The 7,646-nt window shown below is 40.1% G+C and overlaps 1 protein-coding gene across 1 annotated transcript in view; it reads left to right on the top strand.

Moving 5' to 3' along the window:
* LOC140376511 (regulator of G-protein signaling 9-binding protein-like) overlaps window positions 1-7,646 on the top strand; it is a gene marked incomplete at its 3' end in the record, with an annotated part of 51,597 nt that overhangs the window by 5,090 nt on the left and 38,861 nt on the right. The gene's annotated exons all lie outside the window — the stretch shown is intronic.

Raw genomic sequence — 7,646 nt, 5'->3', positions numbered from 1 at the left:
CTCTGAACATTCACAATGACCTCTGAACATTCACACTGACCTCTGAACATTCACAATGACCCTCACAATGACCTCTGAACATTCACAATGACCTCTGAACAATCACAATGACCTCTGAACATTCACAATGACCCTTTGAACATTCACAATGACCTCTGAACATTCACAATGACCTCTGAACATTCATAATGACCCTCACAATGACCTCTGAACATTCAAAATGACCCTCTGAACATTCACAATGACCTCTGAACATTCACAATGACCTCTGAACATTCACAATGACCTCTGAACATTCACAATGACCTCTGAACATTCACAATGACCCTCTGAACATTCACAATGACCCTCTGAACATTCACAATGACCCTCTGAACATTCACAATGACCCTCTGAACTTTCACAATGACCTCTGAACATTCACAATGACCTCTGAACATTCACAATGACCTCTGAATATTCATAATGACCCTCTGTACATTCACAATGACCCTCTGAACATTCACAATGACCTCTGAACATTCACAATGACTTCTGAACATTCACAATGACCTCTGAACTTTCACAATGACCTCTGAAGATTCACAATGACCACTGAACATTCACAATGACCTCTGAACATTCAAAATGACCTCTGAACATTCACAATGACCCTCTGAACATTCACAATGACCTCTGAACATTCACAATGACCTCTGAACATTCACAATGACCTCTGAACTTTCACAATGACCTCTGAACTTTCACAATGACCTCTGAACTTTCACAATAACCTCTGAACATTCACAATGACCTCTGAACATTCACAATGACCCTCTGAACATTCACAATGACCTCTGAACATTCACAATGACCTCTGAACATTCACAATGACCTCTGAACATTCACAATGACCTCTGAACATTCATAATGACCCTCTGAACATTCACAATGACCTCTGAACATTCACAATGACCTCTGAACATTCACAATGACCTCTGAACTTTCACAATGACCTCTGAACTTTCACAATAACCTCTGAACATTCACAATGACCTCTGAACATTCACAATGACCCTCTGAACATTCACAATGACCCTCTGAACATTCACAATGACCTCTGAACATTCACAATGACCTCTGAACATTCACAATGACCTCTGAACATTCACAATGACCTCTGAACATTCATAATGACCCTCTGTACATTCACAATGACCCTCTGAACATTCACAATGACCTCTGAACATTCACAATGACCTCTGAACATTCACAATGACCCTCTGAACATTCACAATGACCTCTGAACATTCACAATGACCTCTGAACTTTCACAATGACCTCTGAACATTCACAATGACCTCTGAACATTCACAATGACCTCTGAACATTCACAATGACCCTGTGAACATTCACAATGACCTCTGAACATTCACAATGACCCTCTGAACATTCACAATGACCTCTGAACATTCACAATGACCTCTGAACAATGACCTCTGAACATTCACAATGACCTCCGAACATTCACAATGACCTCTGAACATTCACAATGACCTCTGAACATTCACAATGACCTCTGAACATTCACACTGACCTCTGAACATTCACAATGACCCTCACAATGACCTCTGAACATTCACAATGACCTCTGAACAATCACAATGACCTCTGAACATTCACAATGACCCTTTGAACATTCACAATGACCTCTGAACATTCACAATGACCTCTGAACATTCACAATGACCCTCACAATGACCTCTGAACATTCACAATGACCCTCTGAACATTCACAATGACCTCTGAACATTCACAATGACCTCTGAACATTCACAATGACCTCTGAACATTCACAATGACCTCTGAACATTCACAATGACCCTCTGAACATTCACAATGACCCTCTGAACATTCACAATGACCCTCTGAACATTCACAATGACCCTCTGAACTTTCACAATGACCTCTGAACATTCACAATGACCTCTGAACATTCACAATGACCTCTGAATATTCATAATGACCCTCTGTACATTCACAATGACCCTCTGAACATTCACAATGACCTCTGAACATTCCCAATGACTTCTGAACATTCACAATGACCTCTGAACTTTCACAATGACCTCTGAAGATTCACAATGACCACTGAACATTCACAATGACCTCTGAACATTCAAAATGACCTCTGAACATTCACAATGACCCTCTGAACATTCACAATGACCTCTGAACATTCACAATGACCTCTGAACATTCACAATGACCTCTGAACTTTCACAATGACCTCTGAACTTTCACAATGACCTCTAAACTTTCACAATAACCTCTGAACATTCACAATGACCTCTGAACATTCACAATGACCCTCTGAACATTCACAATGACCTCTGAACATTCACAATGACCTCTGAACATTCACAATGACCCTCTGAACATTCACAATGACCTCTGAACATTCACAATGACCTCTGAACATTCACAATGACCTCTGAACATTCACAATGACCTCTGAACATTCATAATGACCCTCTGAACATTCACAATGACCTCTGAACATTCACAATGACCTCTGAACATTCACAATGACCCTCTGTACATTCACAATGACCTCTGAACATTCACAATGACCCTCTGAACATTCACAATGACCTCTGAACATTCACAATGACCTCTGAACATTCACAATGACCTCTGAACATTCACAATGACCTCTGAACATTCACAATGACCTCTGAACATTCATAATGACCCTCTGTACATTCACAATGACCCTCTGAACATTCACAATGACCTCTGAACATTCACAATGACCTCTGAACATTCACAATGACCCTCTGAACATTCACAATGACCTCTGAACATTCACAATGACCTCTGAACTTTCACAATGACCTCTGAACATTCACAATGACCTCTGAACATTCACAATGACCTCTGAACATTCACAATGACCCTCTGAACATTCACAATGACTTCTGAACATTCACAATGACCTCTGAACTTTCACAATGACCTCTGAAGATTCACAATGACCACTGAACATTCAAAATGACCTCTGAACATTCAAAATGACCTCTGAACATTCACAATGACCCTCTGAACATTCACAATGACCCTCTGAACATTCACAATGACCTCTGAACATTCACAATGACCTCTGAACTTTCACAATGACCTCTGAACTTTCACAATGACCTCTGAACTTTCACAATAACCTCTGAACATTCACAATGACCTCTGAACATTCACAATGACCCTCTGAACATTCACAATGACCTCTGAACATTCACAATGACCTCTGAACATTCACAATGACCCTCTGAACATTCACAATGACCTCTGAACATTCACAATGACCTCTGAACATTCACAATGACCTCTGAACATTCCTAATGACCTCTGAACATTCACAATGACCTCTGAACATTCACAATGACCTCTGAACATTCACAATGACCTCTGAACATTCATAATGACCCTCTGTACATTCACAATGACCCTCTGAACATTCACAATGACCTCTGAACATTCACAATGACCTCTGAACATTCACAATGACCTCTGAACATTCACAATGACCCTCTGAACATTCACAATGACCCTCTGAACATTCACAATGACCCTCTGAACTTTCACAATGACCTCTGAACATTCACAATGACCTCTGAACATTCACAATGACCTCTGAACATTCACAATGACCCTCTGAACTTTCACAATGACCTCTGAACATTCACAATGACCTCTGAACTTTCACAATGACCTCTGAACATTCACAATGACCTCTGAACATTCACAATGACCTCTGAACATTCATAATGACCCTCTGTACATTCACAATGACCCTCTGAACATTCACAATGACCTCTGAACATTCACAATGACCTCTGAACATTCACAATGACCCTCTGAACATTCACAATGACTTCTGAACATTCACAATGACCTCTGAAGATTCACAATGACCACTGAACATTCACAATGACCTCTGAACATTCAAAATGACCTCTGAACATTCACAATGACCCTCTGAACATTCACAATGACCTCTGAACATTCACAATGACCTCTGAACATTCACAATGACCTCTGAACTTTCACAATGACCTCTGAACTTTCACAATGACCTCTGAACTTTCACAATAACCTCTGAACATTCACAATGACCTCTGAACATTCACAATGACCCTCTGAACATTCACAATGACCTCTGAACATTCACAATGACCTCTGAACATTCACAATGACCCTCTGAACATTCACAATGACCTCTGAACATTCACAATGACCTCTGAACATTCACAAAGACCTCTGAACATTCACAATGACCTCTGAACATTCACAATGACCTCTGAACATTCACAATGACCTCTGAACATTCATAATGACCCTCTGTACATTCACAATGACCCTCTGAACATTCACAATGACCTCTGAACATTCACAATGACCTCTGAACATTCACAATGACTTCTGAACATTCACAATGACCTCTGAACTTTCACAATGACCTCTGAAGATTCACAATGACCACTGAACATTCACAATGACCTCTGAACATTCAAAATGACCTCTGAACATTCACAATGACCCTCTGAACATTCACAATGACCTCTGAACATTCACAATGACCTTTGAACATTCACAATGACCTCTGAAGATTCACAATGACCACTGAACATTCACAATGACCTCTGAACATTCAAAATGACCTCTGAACATTCACAATGACCCTCTGAACATTCACAATGACCTCTGAACATTCACAATGACCTCTGAACATTCACAATGACCTCTGAACTTTCACAATGACCTCTGAACTTTCACAATGACCTCTGAACTTTCACAATAACCTCTGAACATTCACAATGACCTCTGAACATTCACAATGACCCTCTGAACATTCACAATGACCTCTGAACATTCACAATGACCTCTGAACATTCACAATGACCCTCTGAACATTCACAATGACCTCTGAACATTCACAATGACCTCTGAACATTCACAATGACCCTCTGAACATTCACAATGACTTCTGAACATTCACAATGACCTCTGAAGATTCACAATGACCACTGAACATTCACAATGACCTCTGAACATTCAAAATGACCTCTGAACATTCACAATGACCCTCTGAACATTCACAATGACCTCTGAACATTCACAATGACCTCTGAACATTCACAATGACCTCTGAACTTTCACAATGACCTCTGAACTTTCACAATGACCTCTGAACTTTCACAATAACCTCTGAACATTCACAATGACCTCTGAACATTCACAATGACCCTCTGAACATTCACAATGACCTCTGAACATTCACAATGACCTCTGAACATTCACAATGACCTCTGAACATTCACAATGACTTCTGAACATTCACAATGACCTCTGAACTTTCACAATGACCTCTGAAGATTCACAATGACCACTGAACATTCACAATGACCTCTGAACATTCAAAATGACCTCTGAACATTCACAATGACCCTCTGAACATTCACAATGACCTCTGAACATTCACAATGACCTTTGAACATTCACAATGACCTCTGAACTTTCACAATGACCTCTGAACTTTCACAATGACCTCTGAACTTTCACAATAACCTCTGAACATTCACAATGACCTCTGAACATTCACAATGACCCTCTGAACATTCACAATGACCTCTGAACATTCATAATGACCCTCTGTACATTCACAATGACCCTCTGAACATTCACAATGACCTCTGAACATTCACAATGACCTCTGAACATTCACAATGACCTCTGAACATTCACAATGACCTCTGAACATTCACAATGACCCTCTGAACATTCACAATGACCTCTGAACATTCACAATGACCTCTGAACTTTCACAATAACCTCTGAACATTCACAATGACCTCTGAACATTCACAATGACCCTCTGAACATTCACAATGACCTCTGAACATTCACAATGACCTCTGAACATTCACAATGACCCTCTGAACATTCACAATGACCTCTGAACATTCACAATGACCTATGAACATTCACAATGACCCTCTGAACATTCACAATGACCTCTGAACTTTCACAATGACCTCTGAACTTTCACAATGACCTCTGAACTTTCACAATAACCTCTGAACATTCACAATGACCTCTGAACATTCACAATGACCCTCTGAACATTCACAATGACCTCTGAACATTCATAATGACCCTCTGTACATTCACAATGACCCTCTGAACATTCACAATGACCTCTGAACATTCACAATGACCTCTGAACATTCACAATGACCTCTGAACATTCACAATGACCTCTGAACATTCACAATGACCCTCTGAACATTCACAATGACCTCTGAACATTCACAATGACCTCTGAACTTTCACAATAACCTCTGAACATTCACAATGACCTCTGAACATTCACAATGACCCTCTGAACATTCACAATGACCTCTGAACATTCACAATGACCTCTGAACATTCACAATGACCCTCTGAACATTCACAATGACCTCTGAACATTCACAATGACCTCTGAACATTCACAATGACCTCTGAACATTCACAATGACCTCTGAACATTCACAATGACCTCTGAACTTTCACAATAACCTCTGAACATTCACAATGACCTCTGAACATTCACAATGACTCTCTGAACATTCACAATGACCTCTGAACATTCACAATGACCTCTGAACATTCACAATGACCTCTGAACATTCACAATGACCTCTGAACATTCAAAATGACCTCTGAACATTCACAATGACCCTCTGATCATTCACAATGACCTCTGAACATTCACAATGACCCTTTGAACATTCACAATGACCTCTGAACATTCACAATGACCTCTGAACATTCACAATGACCTCTGAACATTCACAATGACCTCTGAACATTCACAATGACCTCTGAACATACACAATGACCTCTGAACATTCATAATGACCCTCTGTACATTCACAATGACCTCTGAACATTCACAATGACCTCTGAACATTCACAATGACCTCTGAACATTCACAATGACCTCTGAACATTCACAATGACCTCTGAACATTCACAATGACCTCTGAACATTCACAATGACCTCTGAACATTCACAATGACCCTCTGAACATTCACAATGACCTCTGAACTTTCACAATGACCTCTGAACATTCACAATGACCTCTGAACATTCACATTGACCTCTGAACATTCACAATGACCTCTGAACATTGACCTCTGAACATTCACAATGACCTCTGAACATTGACCTCTGAACATTCACAATGACCCTCTGAACTTTCACAATGACCTCTGAACATTCACAATGACCTCTGAACATTCACAATGACCTCTGAACATTCACAATGACCTCTGAACATTCACAATGACCCTCTGAACATTCACAATGACCTCTGAACATTCACAATGACTTCTGAACATTCACAATGACCCTCTGAACTTTCACAATGACCTCTGAACATTCACAATGACCTCTGAACATTCACACTGACCTCTGAACATTCACAATGACCTCTGAACATTCACAATGACCTCTGAACATTCACAATGACCTCTGAATATTAATAATGACCCTCTGAACATTCACAATGACCTCTGAACATTCACAATGACCTCTGAACATTCACAATGACCCTCTGAACATT

This window comes from Eucyclogobius newberryi, unplaced genomic scaffold (assembly GCF_026437365.1).
Source record: "Eucyclogobius newberryi isolate DKJ021-1_F unplaced genomic scaffold, fEucNew1.0.hap1 SCAF_360, whole genome shotgun sequence".
Lineage (NCBI taxonomy): Eukaryota > Metazoa > Chordata > Actinopteri > Gobiiformes > Gobiidae > Eucyclogobius > Eucyclogobius newberryi.
Note: the sequence above shows the minus strand (reverse complement) of the source record. Positions and strands in the feature narration are given on the sequence as shown.